Genomic DNA, 23647 nt, shown 5'->3' on the forward strand with positions numbered 1-23647 from the left:
GACATGCTCTGTGCCCTGACAGGCCTCTTCTGAGACGCGTTCATCACCCTCTCTCAATCTTCTCCACTCTCTCCTTTTCAGAATCCTCCTGACAACCATGCAAGTTTCTCAAACTCCCCATGGGCTCCCCCTCTTCTCTTACACACTCCACCTGTCAGCCCTTGAGACCTGCATCTGGAACAGCTCTGGGTGCTTTAGGCCTGCATTCTGGAATAATCCTTGGTTCATTTGTCCAATCACTAATTCCTTCTTCATTTCTGTCTGTCCTGCAATTTAAACCATCAAGATTTTTTCATTTTCATAACTTTTCTTTCCAAAATCTTTGCCTGTCTCTTTTGAAGGAGCTGTTTCTTTTATGAATACTCGTCTCCTCATGCCATTAGGTCTTCCCTGGAACATGTTCTTTCATTGCACTTGGTACTTCTGTCCCCTGCTCTGTGGTTCTCAAGTGTGTGACAGTTCTCGGCTCTGCCCACAGTCTGCTTTTGAGAGACATGACTCGCCTGCATGGATACTGGTTTTGCGAGTGTCCAAATTCGAACACTTACCTGCAGTAGGCTCGCCACACATCTCCTGTGATGTTTTCATTCACAAATGTTATTTGCTTCTGTCTCTTGGTAATTAACCTGAAGTCTGAGCTTCTGACTTGGTGGCCCCTGTTTCCTGGGACAGCATGGACTCTGTGGTCTTAAACTCTGTCTTTGGAGGATTCTGGTAGGGGGGACAGTAGGTGAGTGTTCTGACCATCCTGTTCCAATCTGGGAGAGATGGATTTGTGCTCTGATTTTTGTCTTTTTACCCTATTTAGGGGTTGTTTCATAGCCAGTTGATTAAAAAAAGGTCCAGAAACACCCTTCTTAAGTTCTGGTTGATAAGTTAATGTCAATGGCCATGGCCTGGGGCCAATGTACGGCCTCCATCTGCTTCCAGCCTGGCCTTGGGAGGGCCTCACAGAGGCACAGGTCAAGTGGGCCTCAGGACGACCTGCCTGAGGTCCCAGTGCAGGGCAGGGAGGAGAGTGGGACTCACATGCAAGAGGCTGAACAGAGAGGGGCCCTGCCCCAAGGTGACCGCCCAGCCCGAGGGCAGGCTCTGGAGCAGACAGACAGCCGGAAACGGCCACAGCCTCACTTCAGCAGCAGAAGCTAACCACGCAGCCACTCTGTATTTATGTAACTCTTACCCTGCAATTTCCCCGTTGTCTGTAATTACCCCATGTCACCACGTAACACTTGCCCTAGTTAAATGGTTGGCAGTTACCATAGAAACCAAGTACTGTTCTCTAACTGGAAAAGGCGGTTGTATTTTTTAAATATTTCTAAGTTATATTCTACTTTGATAGAGATCAATTTACAACTGCCACCAACTTGAAGAGAAAGTCAACCATGGTCACTGCCCGCCTTTGCTGCTCTCCCTTCAGGAAGGCCCCTTCCTGGTCTACCTGGGGAGTAGCCACATCAGCTCTGCGCCTGCACTTGACTCCTTCTGTCCTCACTTGCTTCCTCCTCCCGCCTGACGAGAGCCACAGCCCAGAGCCCCACAGTGCCACGCCTCTCCCCAGGTTGCCACTTCTTCTTACACCACAGATGGCGTGGAGCCTAGGGCCCCCCACCCTGCCCTTCCCCGGCCCAGAAAGGCCCCCAGAACATCCCTGCACCATGCCCATAGGCCGGAAGAAGTTCAACTGTAAGCTGGCCCACATGAGGGCGTCCTGTGTGTCACCAATGGGCGACCACTGGAGGTTCATGAGGACCACACGCATCTCACAGGATTTCCCCATCTTCTCAGCTCCCGGGTACCCTCTCAGCTTCCTGGGACAGACCTGCTGTCCAGCACGTCTGCAGCTGCTTCGTGACTTCGTGGCCCCTCAGCCCCCCTGCTGCCCTCACAGGTCCAGTCCTGTTTTCGCTCATTGACAACACTCCCCTGGGCTCCCCCTCACTCCCCCCTCCCAGCTGCAGCCAGTCATCAAAGCCCCTGTTCTCCTGCCCCGCTCTTCCCCTCTCTTCTCCACGTGCGCCCACTTTCCACCTTGTCTCTGCAGACCACCTGGGTGAAGCCCAGTTCTCCTCCCCCACCCACAGGAAGGATGGAGTCTGCTCGGCTCTAAAGGTTTACCTGGGACCCCACCCCGAGTAGAAGCTGCTATCTGGCCCCAGTGCCCCACCCTCCCACTGCTCCAGCCACACTGGCCCCCACCTGCTCTGCAGCCTCCTCTCCTACAACCTTCACACAGGCTGTTCCCTCTGCCTCCCCATCCATGACTTGCTCCCTCACCCTTACTTAAAATGTCACCTCAGTGAGGCAACCCTGACACTCCTGTGGATCCTTGACAGCCCCGATGGGGACGGCCCCAGTGGGGAGCACGAGCACTTGCTTGTTCCCCGCCCTCCCTTTCCCTACACACGGAGTGCCTCACCTCCAGGCTACTTAGGCTGTGTCTACCTCTGACGCTGTCTCTGGGAACAGAGCCCATCACTGTGTCTGCTGATGGATGTGACCCCTCCCAGAGCCAGACCGGGTACAGATAGCAGATCTGAGCTGTCTGCCCAGCGACTCTGCAGACTTTGGGACAGCAGCCCTACCCTCCCAGCCTCATCTAAAATTGTTCCTGAAATCAGTTCTGATTCTGAAGCATCTCATCTCCTTCACTCTGCTCCTAGGCCAGTGACAGACTGGGCCATTCTCTGTGGCTCAGGAGGGGCAGCAGCACGCAGCCCGACCGCATCGCGGCAGGAACCAACGTTCCTTCTCAGTTCTCTACAAACCACCCTGTTGAAGGAAATGAACACATAAAAAGCACATCTGAGAGGCTGTGAGCACCAGCAGGTGGGAGCCCACCCCCAACAGGGGCCTCTCACGTGCCTGGTGGCCAAGCCAGGTTACTGGGAGTCATAGCACAACTGAGAGTTAAGAACCTGGAGAGAAGTGGTCAAGCAAAGGGTCAACCAGAAGTGAGGACCAGGCCCGGCGTTGGGATGGGAGGGGAAGGTCAGATCCGGGCTGAGGTGGGTCAACCGACAGGCACTGAGGTTGGGCGCAGGCAGGGCACAGGTGGCAGAGCAGGCCAGGGGGAGGCGGGGGTCACAGGCGTCACTGGCTGGAACGGGGGGGCCGGGCGAGCAGGTCACCAGCGGGGGTAGATGAGAGTACCTGCGAGCGGCTCCTCCTCCCGGCCTGGGGACGCCTGTCCTGCCAGCCCGCCTGCTTCCCCGTGGGCAAGGACACTGTCCATCTACCAAAAAGCAAGGGAAAAATGTCACGTCACTTGATGAGCTCGGCATGCCCGAGATCCCGCTCAGCCCCGCTTGTTCCTGGTCATCCTCACACGTGGAGGCTCATAACACCTTTATACGTGAAATTTATTTTGCATCCGTTAGCAATTGTTATAACAGAAATACATTTAAAAGCTGGCAACACACTTGAAGACTCAGAGGTGTCCAGGTGCTCTGGGCCCAGCCAAGTGCTGCGTCCCCTTAATGGAGTAAAGTGTGGAGGAGGGGGCCCTGCCCTGGACGGGGTTACCCTCCCGAGGCTCCTCAGTGGATGCCAGCAGCAGGGAAACACTTCCAAAACGCTCTAAAACCGCAAGGTCCAGTCATTTTTCTAATCCTACCTAATGAAGAATGTTCCAGAAATACAGGCTGGGTTATGAAAGCGCAAAAAGTCTTTACAAGGAAGAGACACTAACAATTTCTAAGCACTTGTTACTTCCCAGCACTCTCACACCTGTTCTCTCACACACTCTGGCAGGGTGAGGGAGCAGTCATCATCACCACTTCACAGAGGAGCCTTGGGCTCAGCGGAGAGCTGCAGGGCTGGCGATGCCCACCAGAAGATTCTCGGTGACCTGGCCGGAGACCCTCCAAGGGCTCGGGCCGCTCTGGGATGCATGCACTCTCCTGGTGGGGGCGGGGATGCTCCCTCAGAGGGCACGGGCAAGGGTGGGGCTTGTGGCCTTCACAGCACTTCAAGTGACTGTGTTCTGTGTCCCGTTTCCGTAGGGACACCAATGATGCCAGAATACTCTCCACTCGCCGTGTTCCCCAGTGATGGCTGACTTACTTCATGGTTCAAGTTTCAATTATTAAATAATATTAACACATCATGAATTTGACATGACCTTGGCAATGCATATAGATTCCTTTATTAATGTAACTATTAAAACTTTTCTTGGTCTTGGGTGGTTTTCATAACTCTTCAAAACTATAGATACTTAAATATAAAGAGTAAACATTTAAACAATGAAAAATAAGACCCTCTGGTAACATTTCTGAGCTCAGTCACTGTTAAACACCGCCCGGTGGATCCATCCATCACATTCCATGCACATGGAAGGAACATGCGTGTCCATTATGCACCTGGCATGTGATTCTTTAATGCATCTTAGAACTTTTTGACTCAACACAATCAGAGGTACCTTGGCATGAGATGTGAAATACTGTACACTTTTAATTTCAGAGAAATTAACCAAAGTCATCTCCATATGGGTCTCTGCAAATTACATCCCCATCAAATTCCTGAGTGTTGTTTCTCTAGCCACTGCCAATGCAATTCACTCTCAAACACTCCGAACTCTGACAAATTGAAGGACGAAAGCTGTTACCACAGTTTAATTGTTGACACTTGAAAGCTGTAAACATCTTGAATGAGGCTGAGCTCTTCCTCATGTTTACCAAGTATCTGTACTGTGTGTGGGGCCTCATCCACTAAGCAGGACAGGCGATGACTCACAAGGATGAGTCAGGAGTGACCACAGTTACAACCCCCCACTGCCCAGTGTGAGTCCTCAAGCTATTTTTGGATCTTTTGCTAGTAACTCTGGATGATGCTCTTAAATCCCTGTGCACTGATTAGCTGGCCTGAAGCGCATGAAGCGCATGACTGGCGCCCCTGTCCCCTCTGCACACCCTGCCTCTGCCTCCCTCCCGTCACTGCTGTGGACTCTGCTGCTGCCACCTAATGAACAAGGTCTGCAATACCAGATCCCCGACCCCGACAGCCCCCCACCTGGAACCCTGCTCCTCGGTCCCCACCAGCCTGTCTGTGGCCCTTCTCCCTGACTCCGCTGCGCTGTCTGGAGTCTGGCTCCATTTTCAAGGAGCCCTGCCAGTGAGGGTGCATAAGCATCACTTCTCCCCAGGTCCTCACATGTCTGAAAATGGATTATTGAGAAAATTCTTTCTTCCCTAAAGATTTTGTATACTGTCTCTGGTGAAAATTGCCGTGGAAACATCCGGGGCAAGCCTGATTGCTCTCCCTTATACATGATATAAACATAAATAGCAAAACGCGTAGGAACTGAGAAAAGTACTTCATGAACGAAGAGGTCTAAATGGCCAACAAGCACATGAAAACGTGCTCAGTCCATAGTGGTCAAAGGTGTGCAAACTAAAACCAGAAATAGATGCAAATACACAGACCTCCCTGGTGGCTCAGCTGGTAAAGAATCCGCCTGCAATGCGGGAGAACTGGGTTTGATCTCTGCGTTGGGAAGATTCCCCGAGAGAAGGGAAAGGCTACCCAATCCAGTATTCTTGGGCTTCCCTGATGGCTCAGTTGGTAAAGAATCCTCCTGCAATGCAGGAGACCTGGGTTCAATCCCTGGGTTGGGAAAATTCCCCTGGAGAAGGGAAAGGCAACCCACTCCAGTATTCTGGCCTGGAGAATTCCATGGACTGTATAGTCCATGGGGTAGCAAAGAGTTGGACACAACTGAGTGACTTTCACTTTCACTTCACATGCCCACTACACTGCCTTAATATAATGGTCTGGCAATACCCTACCAGGTGCTGGAGAGGGCGAGGTGCACTGGGAACTTCTAAACACCAGTCACTTAGGCTACTATTTTCTTCTGAAAAATCCCTCTACTATACAGGAAAAAAACATGTATCCACTAATTAGAAAAGTTATGATGCATTCAATCCCAACCAAAGATAACCAAACATTTTTACAAGTAGAAAAGTATTTAAATTAACAGTGAAAACAAACTTATAAAAGAAATAAGCAGATGAGAAGTAAATAAGCAGAGTGTACACTTGCACGAATGGGATGTAAGCAAGGCTGATGGTCTGAGCTGGGGAGGCGGGGCTTCCCAGGGAACCCTGTTGCAGGACAGTCCCTTTGGGAGGCACATCCTCATTTCTGCACTATTTTCTTCACAGACTTATAAACCTTTCTGAGGTTCACAGTTCTTTTGTACTCTGAGTGCATTTACAGGTAGAGTTCCAGCATAGCCAAGCACATTAGTATCTAAGGATGGGTCCCAGCCTGGGGAAAACCGAGACACACGGAACCAGACCCAGAACCACGAGTTGGGAAGGTCTGTCTACATCCTCTCACAGAATGGACACACATAGGGTGCTGCTACTCATCTAGACATGTGCACAAGGACATTCCTGCCATGTCTTCTGGTTGTTGTTCAGTTGGTCAGTCGTGTCTGACTCTACAACCCCATGGACTGCAGCATGCCAGGCTTACTTGTCCTTCACCATCTCCTGGAGCTTGCTCAAACTTATGTCCATGGAGTCGGTGATGCCATCCAACCATCTCATCCTCTGTCACCGCTTTCTCCTCCTGCCCTCAATATTTCCTAGCATCAAGGTCTTTCCCAATGAGTTGGCTTTTTGCATCAGGTAGCCAAAGTACTGGAGCGTCAGTTTCAGTACCAGTCCTTCCAATGAATATTCAGGGTTGATTTCCTTTAGGATTGACTGGTTTCGATCTCCTTGCTATAAAGGGACTCTCAAGACTCTTTTCCAGATCCACAATTCCAAAGTATCAGTTTTCCAGCACACAGCCTTCTTTATGGTCCAACTCTCAAACATCCATACAGGACTACTGGAAAAATCATAGCTTTGACTATATAGTCCTTGTTTGTAAAGTGATGTCTCTGCTTTTCAATGCGCTGTTTAGGTTTCTCACAGCTTTTCTTCCAAAAAGCAAGCATCTTTTAATTCTGTGGCTGCAGTCACTGTCCACAGTGATTCTGGAGCCCAAGAAAATAAAACCTGTCACTGTTTTCACTTTTCCCCCTTCTATTTGTCATGAAATGATGGGACCAGATGCCATGATCTTAGTTTTTTGAATGCTGAGTTTTAAGCCAGCTTTTTTCACTCTCCTCTTTTACCTTCATCAAGAGGCTCTTTAGTTCTTCTTCGCTTTCTGCCACTAGAGTGGTATTATCTGCACATCTGAAGTTTTGGTGATATTTCCCACAGCAATCTTGATTCCAGCTTATGCTTCATCCAGCCTGGCATCTTGCGTGATGTACTCTGCATATAAATTAAATAAGCAAGGTGACAATATACAGCCTTGATGTACTCCTCTCCCAATTTTGAACCAGTCCATTGTTCCATGTCTGTTTCTAACTGCTGCTTCTTGATCTGCATACAAGTTTCTCAGGAGACAGATAAGGTGGTCTGGTAGTCTCATCCATTTAAGAATTTTCCAGTTTGTTGTAATCCACAAAATGAAAGGCTTTAATATGAAGTAGAAGTAGATTTTAAATGAAGCAGAAGTAGATTATTTTTTGGAATTCCCTTGCTTTTTCTATGATACAACAGATGTTGGCAACTTGATCCCTGGGTCCTCTGCCTTTTCTAAATCCAGTTTGTACATCTGGTAGTTCTTAGTTCACATACTGTTGGAGCCTAGCTTGAAGGATTTTTCTGGTGGAAATGGTTACAACAAGGAATTGGTGAATGTCCCTTTTTTGGAGCCATGGTGTTATAACACTACTCCTAATAGTTTGTTTACTTAATTTGGAGGTAAAAAAGTCATTGTAGAGAGGGGAAAAAGGATGCTGCTCTCTAAAATTTGGTGTAGTTTTAAGAAGCAGTGGGAAGAGGTGATTGCCTGAAATGTGTGGTAGGGTCTGCATTTTGCTGCTACGAGTACAGACTTTGAGGCCTCAGCCAGCAAAGTAGAATGAGTGTATAAGCCAGGATGTGGCAATTCTGCTCAGGACACACACCCAGAGTGGTGTGTGCATGCACCGACCACGAGACACACCAGATACTGCTCTGAGAGCGATGTGTGTGTGTGTGTGTGTGTGTGTGTGTGTGTGTGTTAGTTGCTCAGTCGTGTCTGACTCTTTGCGACCCAGTGGACTATAGGCCACCAGGCTCCTGTGTCCATGGGATTCTCCAGGCAAGAATTCTGGAGTGGGTTGCCATACCCTTCTCCAGGGGATCTTCCCGACCCAGGGACTGAACCTGGGTCTCCTGCATGCAAGCAGATTCTTTACCATCTGAGCCACCAGGGAAGTCCCCTGAGAGCAATGGGCCATCTTTAATTCTGGTTGCTCTGAAGGTTTTCTTTGCTGTAGTTTTTAAGAGTCAAGCAATGATGCCCCTACATGAAAAATTAGCTTTGTTTGCTTGTTTGCTTGCTTCTTTATTTATTCATTTCAGGGTCAGCTGTTTCAGAATCAAGCATATCTTCCAATGCTTTGGAAAACTCCACGGCCTTTATATCTTCAAATATTTTTCTGAAATCTCCCCTCTTCCTGGGCTACTCATTACACGCATGAGATCTTCTGACTCTACCCCACAGGTCTCTCACATTGTATTATTCTAGTCTCTTTTCTCTTGTGCTTCAACACTTCACTGAACCACTGCCCACTTCACGAAGCCTGAGTCCAGTGTTCTGTTACAGACATCCAGTGAAATTATTCATTTCAGATCCTATATTTTTTTAAGTCATAGGATATTCATAGATTATGACATCATAGATTATGATTTCACTTGAAATTTTCTATTTTTAATATATTCTTTTTTGGAATTAATAATCTTCATTGTTTTAAAGTTTTTGTCCGGTAGAGCAATTATATAATCCTCTGTGATTTTAGTTTCTCATCTCTTGTTTAGTCCTCAGCTCTTGATTTTTGCTCACTGGTCCACTTCTAATGTTTCACTAAATATTGGACATTGTGGTTGAAAATAATTTGGGCTCTAGACAATGTTATCTTGCTCCATAAAAAGGTCCTGCTTTCTTCTTGGCAAAAAAAATCAATCAGTCAGTCAGCTTTGAGATATAAAGGACATATACTAAGATGTGCATATATTGTGTACACACTGAAAAGTTTCATCACATGTGTACCTCCATGAAGTCATCACCAGTCAGGACAAGGGGCAGGCACACTCTGGTGTTCTCTGTGGCCATCTGCAATCCTTTCCTCTCTGCTTGGCAACAACCACCATGTCCCAAGCAACCGCTGACTTGCTCTCTGACACTAAAGAACTCACGTTCTCTAAAAGTTTATATAAATAGAAGCATACTGGATGCACACTTCTGGTCTGACTACTTTTACTCAGCATAATTGGGATTCCCCAATGTCACTATGTGACCATACACCACAATTTGTGTAGTCATTCAGTTATGGATGGACATTTGAGATGTTTCCAGTATTTCAGTTTATTAAAAAACAAATTTCTGCAAGCATTCTTGCTCAAGTTCAGTTCAGTTCAGTCGTTCAGTCGTGTCCGACTCTTTGAGACCCCATGAACTGCAGCACGCCAGGCCTCCCTGTCCATCACCAACTCCCGGAGTCTACCCAAACCCACGTCCATTGAGTCAGTGATGCCATCCAACCATCTCATCTTCTGTCGTCCCCTTCTCCTCCTGCCCTCAATCTTTCCCAGCATCAGGGCCTTTTCAAGTGAGTCAGCTCTTCAAATCAGGTGGCTGGCCAAAGTACTGGAGTTTCAGCTTTAACATCATTCCTTCCAATGAACACCCAGGACTGATCTCCTTTAAGATGGACTGGTTGGATCTCCTTGCAGTCCAAGGGACTCTCAAGAGTCTTCTCCAACATCACAGTTCAAAAGCATCAATTCTTCTGCGTTCAGCTTTCTTTATAGCCCAACTCTCACATCCATACATGACCAATGGAAAAACCATAGCTTGGACTAGCTGGACCTTTGTTGGCAAAGTAATGTTTCTGCTTTTTAATATGCTGTCTAGGTTGGTCATAACTTTCCTTCCAAGGAGTAAGCGTCTTTTAATTTCATGGCTGCAATCACCATCTGTAGTAATTTTGGAGCCCAAAAAAATAATTCTTGCTCAAAGCTTTGTATGAATATGTGCCTTCATTATGACTGGGTAACACCTCATAGTGGAATGGCTGGCGGGTGTATATTTAACTAGCTTTTTGGCTTAACTGCCAAAATGATTCCAAAGCAAAGGTACCATTTTACATTCTCACAAGCAGTATGGGATGGTCTCCATCTTTGCCAGTGCTTGGCAGATGGGTCACACCAAGTAATATCTCACTGTGAATTATAATTTGCATTTAGCTAATGACTAGTGATGCTTAAATTCTATTCATGTTACCTACTTGCCATCCACACATTTTCTTTGGTGAAGTGGATGGTCAAATCTTTTGGTCATTTTTAATTATGTTGTTTGTTTCCTTAGTATTGCATTTTAAGAGTCAGTTATACATTCCAGTAAATTAGATTTGCAAATATTTTCTCTCAGTCTGTGGTTTGTCTTGTCATTTTCTTAATACTGTCTTTTGGAAAGTAGAAAATTTCAATTTTTTTAATTTAATGAGGTCCAATTTATAAACTTGTTTCTTTGATGGATAATGCTTTTAATGTCTTAACTAAGTAAACTTTGCCTAATCAAGGTCACAAAAAAATTCATGTTTTGTTCTTGGTGTACAAAAGTTTAGATTTCTGATCTGATTCAAATTAATTTTTATACATGATGGGAGATGTGGATGAAAGGTCTTTTTTTGCCTTTCTTTTTTTGCATTTGAATGTGCAATTATTCCAGCACCATTTTTTAACAAAACTAGCCCTTTCCCATTAAACTACCTTGGCACCATTGTTGAAAACTAACTGCCCATCTATGTGCAAGTCTATTTCTGACTCACTGGTCAATTTGTCTCTCTTAACACCAACATCACACTGTCTTGATTACACTATTTCAAAAATAAATCATGGAACCAAGTAGAGTTAGTTGTCACATTTCTATCAAAATCTCCTTGTTTTATTTTTAATTCTCCTTGGGAGTCCATTGAACCCACAGACCAGTTTGAGGAGACTTAGTATTTTAACAACACTGAGTCTTTGTGCAATGTATAGCTCTCCATTTATCTGTCTTCAATAATTCCATTCAGCAATGTTTAGCTATTAGATGTACTGTTTTTCCATTTCTAATTATTTGTTGATAGTATAGAGAAATACACTTGATTTTTTGTATCTTGTATACAGCAACCTTGCTAAACCCAGTTATTCTTACAGCCTCCTTTTGATGCTATAGGATATTCTACATAGACAAATATGTTGACTGAGAATAAAGACAGTCTTACTTCTTTCCTTCCAATTTCAATGTCTATTATTTCCTACTGAACTTTACAGAACCTCCTGGAGAATATGTAATAGAAGAGCTGAGAACACGTGTGCTTGCCTTACTCTCAACTGCAGAGGAATGATTCACTGTTTCACCACCTTGACAGCATTAGCTGTGAACCCATCACTGATGCCATTCACTGGAAGCCTCCTTCTATTACTAGTTTCCTGAAAGCTTTTACCTGGAGTGGATGTTGTGTATGCTAATCATTTAGTCATGTCCAATTCTTTGCGACTCCATGAACTGTGTAGCTCACCAGGCTCTTCTGTCCATGGGATTTCCCAGGCAAGAATACTGGAGTGGGTTGCCATTCCCTTTTCCAGGGGATCTTCCTGATCCACAAATTAAACCCGGGTCTCTCCCATTGCAGGTAGATTTTTTTTTTTTCTATCTGAGCTACCAGGGAAGCCCCTGGAGTGGGTGTTACATTGTATCAAATACTTTTATTGTGGGTACTGAGATGATACAGTTTTTTGGGTTTTGGTCTGTTAATAGGGTGAATTATATTGATGAAATTAAAAGACGCTTGTTCCTTGGAAGAAAAGCTATGACAAACCTAGACAGTGTTAAAAGCACAGACATTGGTCCATATAGTCAAAACTAAGGTTTTTCCAGTAGAAATGTATGGATGTGAGAGTTGGACCATAAAGAAGGCTGAGCGCTGAAGAATTGATGCTTTTGAACTGTAGTGTTAGAGAAGACTCTTGAGAGTCCCTTGGACTGCAGGGAGATCAAATCAGTCAATCCTAAAGGAAATCAATCCTGAATAATCATTGGAAGGATTGATGCTGAATCTGAAGCTCCAATACTTTGGCCACCTGATTCGAAGAGCTGATTCATTGGAAAAGACTCTGATGCTGGGAAAGATTGAAGGCAGGAGGAGAAGGGGACGACAGAGAACAAGATGGTTGGATGGCATCACCGACTCAATGGACATGAGTTTGAGTAAGCGCCAGGAGATGGTGAAGGACAGGGAGGCCTGGTTTGCTGCAGGCCATGGGGTCACAAAGAGTTGAACACGACTGAGTGACTGAACAACAACCAAACAACATATTGATTAATTTTAGAATGTAAATGATACTTTGAATTTCTGGGATAAAGTTAAATCAGTTATTCTATTTGATTGGCTAAAATTTTGTTGAGTTTTCATATATGTTCATGAGAGATACCTGTCCACAGTTTCTCTTCTTCTAATATCTTTGCCTGGCTTTATTATTAGGGTAATATTGGACTCAGAATAATTTTGGAAGTATTCCCTCCTTTTCAATCTTCTGAAAGAGTTTCTATAGAATTGGCAATATTTCTTCTTTAAATATTTAATAATATTCCCTAGTAAAGTCATTTGGTCCTAGAGGTTTTTCCTGGGCCAGAGGAAGTGGTTTACAACAAAATTCACTTTTTAAATCTATTTTGGAGAATCAGGATAATCAACCTGTATTTGAGTTAGCTTTGGTATTGATACTTTCTTTCAAAAAACAATATGCATTTCAGCTCAAGTAACTTAATGTGTTGGCATAAGGCTGATCATAATGTATCCATTTTTTCCTGTCTGGCTAGAGGTTGATCAATTTCATTGATTTTTATCAAAGAACTACCATTTGCTTTCACTGATATTCTCTATCATTTTTTCTAGTTTGTATTTCATTAATTCCTGTTTTGATTCCTATGATTTCCCTTATTCTGCTTACTTTAAAGTGATCTTTTCCTGGTTCCTTGAGGTAGAAGCTGAAGACATTTCTTCTTTACTAATGAGGTGTTTCATACCCTTAGTTTACTTCAAGTGCTGCGTTAGCTACATGGCAAATACTGTGATGTGCTTGTGTTTTCATTTTCATTCATTTCAAAATAAGCACTTTTCATTTCTTTTTTGGTTCTTTCTTGCTCCATAGGTTATTTAGAAATTTGACATTTAATTTCAAGTATTTGAGGATTTTTCAGATACCTTTCTATAACTGATTTCTAGTTTGAGTCCATCATGGTCAGAGAACATAGCTGGTGTGAATGTGAAATCATTTAAACTTATTTTATGGCTCAGATTGGTTCTATCACACTTCAAACATGAACTGCCTAAGATTAAACCCTCTTTCATATGCCGCCCACCCCAGTGCTCTACTCCTGGCACAGCTGGCCCTGGACAAGAAGTTTAGGGAGGGGAGGCGTTTGCAGGCTCCCGGGAGGCACGTCTCCATGGTGGTGATGGCAGCGGATGACTATGGCCGCTGTGCTCCTGCTCTGTCCGTATCAAGCTGCAACTCCAGGAAAGCCAAGGTGAAGAATGGTGCTCACCACGTTTTCAGGGGATAGGTGATGGGTGAACAGGGCAGCAATTCCCTGGGAAAACTGTGCATCCCAAAGGTATGGGAGGGAAAATATGACTTCATCAGAAAAGTTAGACTTTCAGAGAAAATATGAAAAGTAGGTCATTTTGACTGGAGAAGGCTTGGTTGCTCCAACATCTAGGGTTTGTACCTTTCTGGACTTAGCTAATATTTGGGAAGTAATGCAAATCTTAAAAGGAAAACTGTTCCTTAACCTAGAGTCCAAGCCTGCTATGAAGCCAAGTGGAGGGAAGGGAGGGGGTTCTCTGCTGCACACTGAACTCCCCTTGCACTACAGGGCGCTGCCAGTCCTGAACCAAATTGTCCTATTTCCCTCAAATATAACAACTAAACTCAGATATGCTTTACCTGAGGAAATGCATATAGCTGAATTTGCCATCTAAAATAGTCCAGGTGATGACATGACCTAAGAACTGAATGGCTACCCTGAGTCACCTGGGTTCATCCCACACTTGACCACCTCCCTCTGTCATCTGACTGTGGACCATGGACATGGCCCCCCAGTGCCTCCCACCTTCATGGTTTGTCTCTGAAATCCTTCCAATGTCTCCTTACCCTGAGTCTGCTCTGGACCCCTGGGTTCCTACCATGGGTTCCAGTTACACTGTATCCAGTCCCAGAGGCTATAAGTGGGGTAGCCCCGCTGCCTCCCTGCCGCCCCCTCACAGCCCCAGGAACCTGGAGAAGGACACTTCATGGGACCTAATGCACCAGCTGCCCCCAGTTCTCCCTGCTCTGCTCCAGTCTGGCATGGGGGTGGAGCTGCACAAGAGTGGTTGTCCTCGTGGCCACACTCTTCAGTGACATTGCCCAGCCCCCACCCCACTAATATTGTTTGGGACAACATGCTGCTCTGAAAGGGCTTAAAACTGACGTTTACTCTTTAGAAAGGGCAGTAGCATGTGAGATGGTTGGATGGCATCACCGACTCAACGGAAAAGAATCTGTGCAAAGTTCTGGAGATGGTGAAGAACAGGGGAGCCTGGTGTGCTACAGTCCAAGGGGTCACAAAGAGTCAGACACAACTGAGCAACTGAACAACAACAACTCTTTAGCCACCTGCCACACTACACGGCTGAGTTTACCGTCAACTCAGATTTCTCTGTGCCATCACTGAATACCCACCAAGTGCTCCAAACGAAACTAGTGCATTCACTGAACACATCACCTGTGGGGCCCTGTATGGAGTCATTACTTAGCCCAGCATCCTGGCCTCAAAATATACCATCTGTTGATGCAGACATGGGAAAGATTAATGTCACAAAATCCACAGACTGGTCCCAGGTGACAAGAGCCACAGTGTCATGAGGAAGGTGTCGCTCCACAGACAGTGACGTAGACTCCAGGCTACACAAGAGCAGAAAACAAACCCTCTGAGTGGTGCTGGAGGGCAGTGAAGGCACTTTTATTCCCCACCACCCCAGTTTCTAATCAGTCAAGCTAAGAAATCAAGACAACAAACACTCACACCACACGCGTTGAGGTGACAGCACAGGTAGCTGGGAGGCCCCTCTGCAGTCCTGCCAGAGAAGTAGTGTGTGTGGAGGCTGGGGCTGGGGAGACCAGGGTCCCAGCCAAAGCGGGTACCAGAAGGAATCAGAGGCCACAGAGCCTCCTCTCAGCACCCTACAGGCTGCTGGCCCCCACAGTGATGTGAGGCCCAGCCCAAGTGAACTGCTGCCCAGCTCAAAGTCCACAGACCTGGGACAGGACTCGGGCGGCCCATGCAGGATATGTCCACCACCTTGGGAGACAAAGCTGATTTCTGCTTTAGGGAGGAGAAACACCGAAGCCATGAAAAAACTTATGCCACACAAAGACAACACCAAAACACAGCAGGAGGTAGAAGAAGAACATATGTTCAGAAATATGTACAGAAAGAAACATAAGTGATTTGAGTCTGCAGCCTGCCATGTGCTTTCAGAGAAAGAAAACAAAAACTCATGAAACGGGAGATCAAAAAATTATAAGATGGCATTCAAAAAGCAAGAGCAATTAGTGTATCAAGAAACAAAGTTATAATAGAATTTAAAATTGCTTTAGACAAAATCAAGTCTAGACAAGCTGTAAAGAAATGTAGCGCTCTAGGACCTGATAGAGAACTTTCAGCGGGAGCAAGGGGTGGGGGTGGGGGGGGACGGGGCAGGGGAAGCAGCGCCAGGCCACACATTCCCTGGCCACTCGCATTTTCTAGCCCTTCCAAGAAGTTACTGAAATCACCCAAATGGTGAGTTCCCTCTCTGTGGACACAAATGGAACAACTGCCTGGGTGGTTATGGGGTCAGGTGTTCCGTGGGGGACTGACAACCAGCCCCACACATGGGGAGTCCTGCTGTCAGAGAGGGGGTACACACACACACAGGGAGTCCTCCTATCGGGGAGGGGACACACACAGAGCCCCGCAACCCAGGCACAGGTTCGGGAGGACAGGGAGGCACTGGTCACAGACTGCAGGAGAGCAGCATGGGGAAGGCCCTTCCACCTCAGCACCTAGCAGGGCCTAGTAAAGCAGGAGGAGACACAAGATCTGCAGGGCATCATCCCAAGCTCCAGGAATAGCCCAGCCTGCTGCCTCCTACAGATTCGCACTCACACATCAGGGCTGCCACTGGAAGAACAGGGCACATCTCCGTATCCCCTCCACTGGGCAGTTTAGGTAGAACTGAACCAGCTGCTCAGGCTGAGGGCACATGAAATGGGCACATGAATCTGCTAAACAGATTTAAATCTCAGCAACTTACAAGGGAAAGTGGAGCTGATATATTTTACTAAATCACATTAAATTATCAGGAAACTATCACACAAGAATGTGATAATGATATACTGGAAAATCTGAATAAATCTCCCTTCAAATGTATCTGCTTTGCCACCCATCAGAAAGCACAATTATACCCCACAGCCTGATGCTAAACAACGAGAATTCTGCTAATGATTTTCACTGTGTAACTGAAATGCCCTCAGCAATTTACTGTAAGTAAAAGCAAAGTCGTTATTCTAAACGAGAACATCTTCACCTGCAGGAGCCAGTGGGGGTGGGAGCGACAGGGAGTCCCCTGAGCCCAGCAGCTCATCACAGCCTCTGGCAGGGACAGGGCCTCTGGCAGGGACACAGTTACTGACTTGAGTTCCACCCAAGCACTTTTCCCTGTTCATGTGTGTTGTCTTCTTAACATTTTTAGCTGTTGTTTCTACCAACTTCTTCATTTCAGGAAAATAATTTTTCTAAAACAAAACATCTGATCACGTCACTCCTTGCTTCACACCAACCAAAGGCTCCCCCGCCGCACCTCCATCCACAGCACCCAGCAGCCCCAGTGATCTGGCCCACAAGGGCCGCCAGCTCCCACGGCTCTTTCCACCTGGAGCAGGTGCTCCACCTTGCGCCACCCGAAACAGCTGCACCTCCAACTGGGCACCTCCAGTGCCACCCACCATCCCAGCCCCCAGCAAAACCACCTGGCCACAGATGGAGCCTTAAAGACAGAGGAGTACTTAAGACAGCCCCTCCAAGCCAAACAGGCACAGGCCACACCCAAAAGGGGCGGCTCCCAGGCAGGGTGGTTCTGGATCAGGCTGGGTGTGGGCTGGATGTGCAACTGCAGGGGGTGTGCATATGCCCATGCCAGAGACACAGGGAGATCGCCACACTCATCTCTGTCTTATTTTACATACAAGATACTAACACACACACTTATTTCCACTTGGCATCTGGAAACCTGTCTAGATCTCTAGAGGCCTGCTGCACCCATGTCCCTCTAGTTCCCTGGACCAGGCCCTCCTCGCAGCTCCCTGTGTGCAGGGCACATGCATGTGCAGGGAGGAGGTCCTCCAGGCTGTGCCCACGGGGAGGGGAGAGGGAGTCAACGCCCTGCCCAGGACCACCCTGGGCCTGCATCAGCTACCCTGCCTGCGTAGACCACGTTTCTGGGGCCCTGGCCACAGCCCGCCTTCCCCAGGGAACAGTGTCTGTGGCCCGGCCCTAGGCAGCACCCAGGAAGCTCACATTTGTCTCCTGCTGGCAATGATCACTTAGCAAACACAGGCTGATGGCACTGCTCCCCCTCGCCAGAATGTGGCAAAGAGAAACAAACGTTTTAAAGCTGACTTTTACGTTCTATGACTTTGCTTAAATTAAAAGTGTGAAAGTACTCTCAGGGTGGCTGACTCCATACCCTGGTTCCCAGGCACTAACCACATCTGCCTTCCCTCCCAGGAAACTCTCTGAGGGCACATCCACCCCCAGCAGAAGCTGCCCCATGAGTGCACTGCCCCCCCACCCCGAAGCCAAGCTTCTGAGAGGGGCTTCAGCAGTGAGATGAACGGGGACAGAAGTGGGGTCGGGACACCCCACAGCCCACACACAGGGGGCGACAAGGGCACAGCCAGCTGCTTTTGCTCAGCACCGTCGTCTACATGAAAGTATATCACAGAAACAATGATTTCAAGAAGAATAAGAGAGGGGAAGGGGGCTTGGAGCTAGTTTCACAATAGTAAAGCTGTCTTTCTGCAGGGTTCTTAGTGGTGAAAGCCACATGCAGCAGTAGATGCACTGTATGATCAGAAGCTAAGCTAGCCGCTTGTTTGGTAAAGATGGACTCAGGCCCCATGAGTCCTGAGCAAGGCCAGACCGGACCCCAGAAACAGTGACCAGATGAAGGCTTCCGGGAGCAGACACGCGGGGCAGAGGCCTCGAGAGAAGAGCAAGGTGGCTGTGTCAGATGCTGTGTGGAGCTTGTGGCCCACTGCAGCCCAGGAAAAACAAACCGCTCCCACAGGGCTGACAGCACTGAGATGAGGTCTGAGGTCAAGTGCCCACGTGGGAAGCTGTGAACGCACCTGAGCCCAGGTCACCAGGGCCACCACGGCCACACCATCAACATCTGGAGACCCCTCGCCCCTGCCAGGCACTCAAGTTAATCCTGCCCCTCTACCTTCTCAACTGCCGAGTACTCTGCAGAGTTCAGGGGAAAGGGGGGAAGGAGAGCAGAAATGAAATCTGTGTGCACAGCCCTGCAGCGCAAGTTCCTCCATGACCACGGGCACCACTGCGCCAGCACTGAGGGGCCAGGGCTCACCTCACTTGGAGCCTCAGCAGGTGGGGAGCTATGGCTGGAAAACTGTGCCCAGAGTGCCGCACAGGGCCCGGGCATGACCAGAGCACAGTCAGAACCGAATGGGTGTTGAATAAATAAATCATCATCCAATATGTCATCCAAGCCAAAAATAGGGAACCGCAAAATGTGTCCTGAATAATAGAAACGCCCTGGCCATTTGTACCTCATCTCCAGCTAAACTGTGGGTAAGAGGAAGGGCAGGGCAGGCCTGGTTGCGGCACTGGCTGCCCAAGAGTAAGCTGCCTGGAAACTCCTGGAAACGGTGTGTCTGGCTCAACAATGAGCAAGAAAGCAAGTCAGACACACACTGTTTTTAAAATTAAGTTACGTAGACAAAAGCCTATAACTAAAGACAAGACAATGAAGATAACCACAACTGTAAGACATGGAAAAGCCCAGCTCATCCACTGAGCTGAAGGTGAGTGGTGGTCCAGGAGGAGAGACATCCTCCGCCCCTGAGGACACTGGAGAGGCTCCTCAGCCAGCGGGCAAGGTGCAGATACACCCAGGGATTCTCCCTGAAAAAAGCACAGCACAGCGCCCTCCCCTTGGTAACACCTTGTAAAGGACACGGTGGGGCACGAGGGAGCCGAGTGCCATCACCACCTGGGGCAAGGATGTGGCTTCCTCCTCTCTCCCAGTCTTGGATCTCTCACTTCAGGGGATGGAGCCGCCCTTGGGAGCCAAGGCCTCTGGCCGAGCTGACCTGCGGGTGACAGAGTGCAGCCACACCTGCACCCTCGTGGCAGACTCAAAGCCAGAACCACCAGTGAAGCCACCCCTTCACTTCTTACCCACCAAATCCCCAAGATAGTACATATGTGTTGTTTTAAGCCACCCAGTCGTGGGTGACTTATTACACAGCAACAGAAAACAATGCTGAAAGGAAGCAGAGGAGGGGAAGTCTATGGAGAAATGACTGAAAGAAAAGCAGAGTACAGAATACAAGCCTGAGTCAGGAAGGTGAGAGAATTGTGTGGAGAAGTCAGAGAAGTGGAGAGAACTGAGAGCAGGAGGCCAGAGAGGCTTGCAGAGTGCTGCCCAAGCAGCAGCTTCCCGCCAGGGCAGCAGTGTCCCCACTCCTGAGAGGCAGGGTGCGAGGAGAGAGGCAGGGTGCCTGGGACAAGCCATCCTGGCCACACACCTGGCAACCTCCTACCGGACTCACCAGAGACAGGCATTCTCACAATGCAAACCTCATCAGCCAACTAAGAAACAGCATTTGAAGAAAACCAATGTGATAAAGGGCTTTCCCAGTGGTTCAGACAGTAAAGAATCTGCCTGCAATGAGGGAGACCTGGTTTGATCCCTGGGTTGGGAAGATCCCCTGGAGGAGGGCATGGCACCCCACTCCAGTGTTCTTGACTGGAGAATCCCACGGACAGAGGAGTCTGGTAGGCTACAGTCCATGGAGTTGCAAAGAGTTGGACACGACTGAGCAGCTAAGCACAGCACAGCACAATGTGATGAAAAAGACACACCAAGCTCAAAATAATGGCAGTCTCTGAGAATCACAGGGCAAACAATAAACTTGCAATTTCTATGTTCAAAGCATTGGACATGATTTTCCATACAGGAGGGAGAAACAGATAGACAACTTGAGAGGGAACGATATTGTAAAAAAACCTAAGAAACTATGGACATGTACTGTGTAATTGGACACAGCTTCAGAGTGAAGCAGAAAGAAGATGAAGCTAAGGAACTTTCCAGAACGCAGAGTGAAAGGAAAAAGAGAAAGAAGGTATGAAAGACACGAAGAAGAGGTCCTTAAATCCCAGAAGGAAAGAACACAGAGGACCCAGAAATAATATTCTGATTAAACCAAGAAAATCAAGGATGAGGAGCGAATCTTAAGCTCGCCGATGGCATCACCATGGGGTTGTGGAGACAGGAGTTCTGAGTGGCAGTCTCTCAGTGCAGCTCCATAAAGCATGGAGGCCACTGATAGTACAGAAGCTTTGGTATATCTAGATTTATATACCATTGTATGTTGTGCTTTCTACATTTCTTAAGTTTCTTATGTCTCCTTTATTGCCTTCTTGTAGATATTTTTTATATACTTCATACATTTTGCCTTCTTGTAGATATTTCCCTCTACCACTTTATACAGTTTTTTCTTTTTACTTCTTATCCTAAAAATGATCACATGAGTTCCTAACTATCAAAGTCTGATATTTTCTCTCTCCACCCATTACAAGCCCTGGGTCTTAAGATGCTGTAACTCCACTCCCTCCTCCCTCATGTGGCCCTAGTCATGCATTTTAGTTCTTCTCTTTGTCGTTAAGCCCAGGAGACATTTGCCTCATTGCTTTAAGCATTTAATGTATATTTGGAGTCACTGAAATCCACTCAACCTTCTTTGTTTTTAATTTCTTCTTAAATCTCAGAGCTTCTGTACAGGAAACGTTCTTTCCTCTTGAAGTATATCCTATAGAAATGCTTTTAATAAAGGCCTACACCTATCAAGCTATCTCAGGTTTTGTTTCTACAAAATGTGTTTACTGTGTCCTTATTCCTGAACAATTTACTCACAAAGTACAGAAAAACCCAAACAAACTTTCTGGCTAACCAAAAGATATCTGACAAGATAAATCACATGAAATGTTAAAGGAGACTGCTCCAATAGAAGGATGATGGCATCAAACAGAAACTTTTGTTTGATGGATCCACGCAAAAAAGTGACGAGTATCACAACAAAGAAATTGAATTCATAGTTTAAAACTTTCCGACAAAGAAAATACCACACTCGAATGGCTTTAATGGAAAAATTCTAGTAAACAATTAGGAAATACAGTACACCAATTCTACACAAACTCCTCCAGAAAATAAAAAAAATAAAATAAAAAAGTTGCTTCTCAACTCATTTTCTGAGGTCAAATTTACATCAACAACAAAACCACAAAAACCACTTTCAAGGAAAGAAACTTACGCCCCCAAATCCTTCATGAGCATACATACAAAAATACTTAAACAAATCCCTTTTATATAATACATCATAACTAAGTAGGATTTGACCCAATAATGTAAGTTCAACATTTGACAGTCAAGCAATGTAATCTACCATTTTACAGATTAAAAATTAAAAACCATTTTTTTAATAGATGTAGAAAAAGCATTTTACAAAATTCAACAAGCATTCATGATACAAATTCTTAAATTCCTATACTCGATAAAAGGGCCTCCTAGGTGGCGCTAATGAAAAAGTATCTGCCTGCCAATGCAGGAGATGCAAGAGTTGCGGGTTTAATCCCTGGGTCGGGAAGATCCACTGGAGTAGGAAATGGCAACCCACTCCAGTGTTCTTGTCTGAAAAATTCCATGGACACAGGAGACTGGTGGGCTATAGTCCATGGGGTCACAAAGAGTCAGACATGACTGAGTAACTGAGCACAAACCTGATAAAGGCGTCTATGGAAAACCTATAGCTATCGTCATACTTAATGGTGAGAAGCTGAATGCTATCCGCGCAAGATGAGAAACAAGGCAAGGATGTCCATTCTCACCATCTCTAACCAACATCAGACTGGAGATTCCAAGCACAATAAAGGGAGTAAAAGAAATAAAGAGTATACGGATTGGAACTTGTAAAAGAAATAGACATAAGATCAGTATACAAAAATCAGCTGTATTTATCTACATGAATAAGAAAATTTCAAAATAAAATAAAGAAAACAATTACATTTGCAAAGGCATAGAAAATAATAAAACATTTAGGAATAAGTTTAACTAAAATGTAAGACTTGTATTGTGAAAACCAAAAAAAGAAAAAGGACTGGCCCCTGCTTATTTAACTTCTATGCAGAGTACATCAAGTGAAATGTCGGGCTGGATGAAGCAGAAGCTGGAATCAAGATTGCCAGAAGAAGTATCAACAACCTCAGATATGTAGATGATACACCCTAATGGCAGAAACTGAAGAGGAACTAAAGAGCCTCCTGATAAAGGTGAAAGAGGAAACTGAAAAAGCTGGCTCAAAACTCAACATTCAAAAAACTAAGATTATGGCATCTGGTCCCATTACTTCATGGCAAATAGATGGGGAAAAAAATGGAAACAGTGGCAGAGTTTCTTTTCTTGGGCTCCAACATCACTGTGAACAGTGACTGCGGCAATGAAATTAAAAGATGCTTGACCCTTGAAAGAAAAGCTATGACAAACCTAGACAGCATATTAAAAAGCAGAACATTACTTTGCTGACAAACGACTGTCTAATCCAAGCTATGGTTTTTCCAGTATTCATGTAAGGATGTGAGAGTTGTACCATACAGAAGGCTGAGCGCTGAAGAATTGATGCTTTTAACTGTGGTGTTGGAGAAGACTCTTGAGAGTCCCTTGGACAGCAAAGAGATTAAACCAATCAATCTTAAAGGAAATCAACCCTGAATATTATTGGAAGGGCTGATGCTGAAGCTCCAATACTTTGGCCACCTGATGCAAAGAGTCAACTCATTGGAAAAGACCCTGATGCTGGGAAAGATTGAAGGCAAAAGGAGAAGGGGGTGGAAGAGGATAAGATGGTTGGATGGCATCACCAATTCAATGGACATGAGTTTGAGCAAATTCTGGGAGATAGTGAAGGACAGGGAAGCCTGGTGTGCTACAGTCTTGGGTCGCAAAGAGTCGGACATAACTTAGCAACTGAACAAAAAACAACAAAGACTTGTATCATGAAAGCTAAAAAATATCACTGAAATAAATTACAAAAGACCTAAATAAAGACATCCTCTGTTCCTGGATTGAAGGACTTCATATATTTAACAAGGCAATACTCCAAAATTTATCTACAGATTCAAGATAATCATTGTCAAATGTCCATCTATCCTTTTTTACATA

At 46.1% G+C, this 23647-nt stretch overlaps 1 protein-coding gene across 15 annotated transcripts in view; it reads right to left on the bottom strand.

Moving 5' to 3' along the window:
• Positions 1 to 23647, bottom strand: part of PCBP3 (poly(rC) binding protein 3) — a 222884-nt gene that overhangs the window by 87167 nt on the left and 112070 nt on the right. For 3 of the 15 annotated variants that reach the window (XM_043875183.1, XM_043875182.1, XM_043875185.1), the window contains one exon: positions 3154 to 3235. The exons of the other annotated variants lie outside the window; for them this stretch is intronic. The gene's annotated coding sequence lies outside the window, so the exon portion shown is untranslated. The remainder of the gene's footprint in view (positions 1 to 3153; positions 3236 to 23647) is intronic. 15 annotated transcript variants of the gene reach the window in all.

Source organism: Cervus elaphus, chromosome 19 (assembly GCF_910594005.1).
Source record: "Cervus elaphus chromosome 19, mCerEla1.1, whole genome shotgun sequence".
Taxonomy (NCBI): Eukaryota; Metazoa; Chordata; class Mammalia; order Artiodactyla; family Cervidae; genus Cervus; species Cervus elaphus.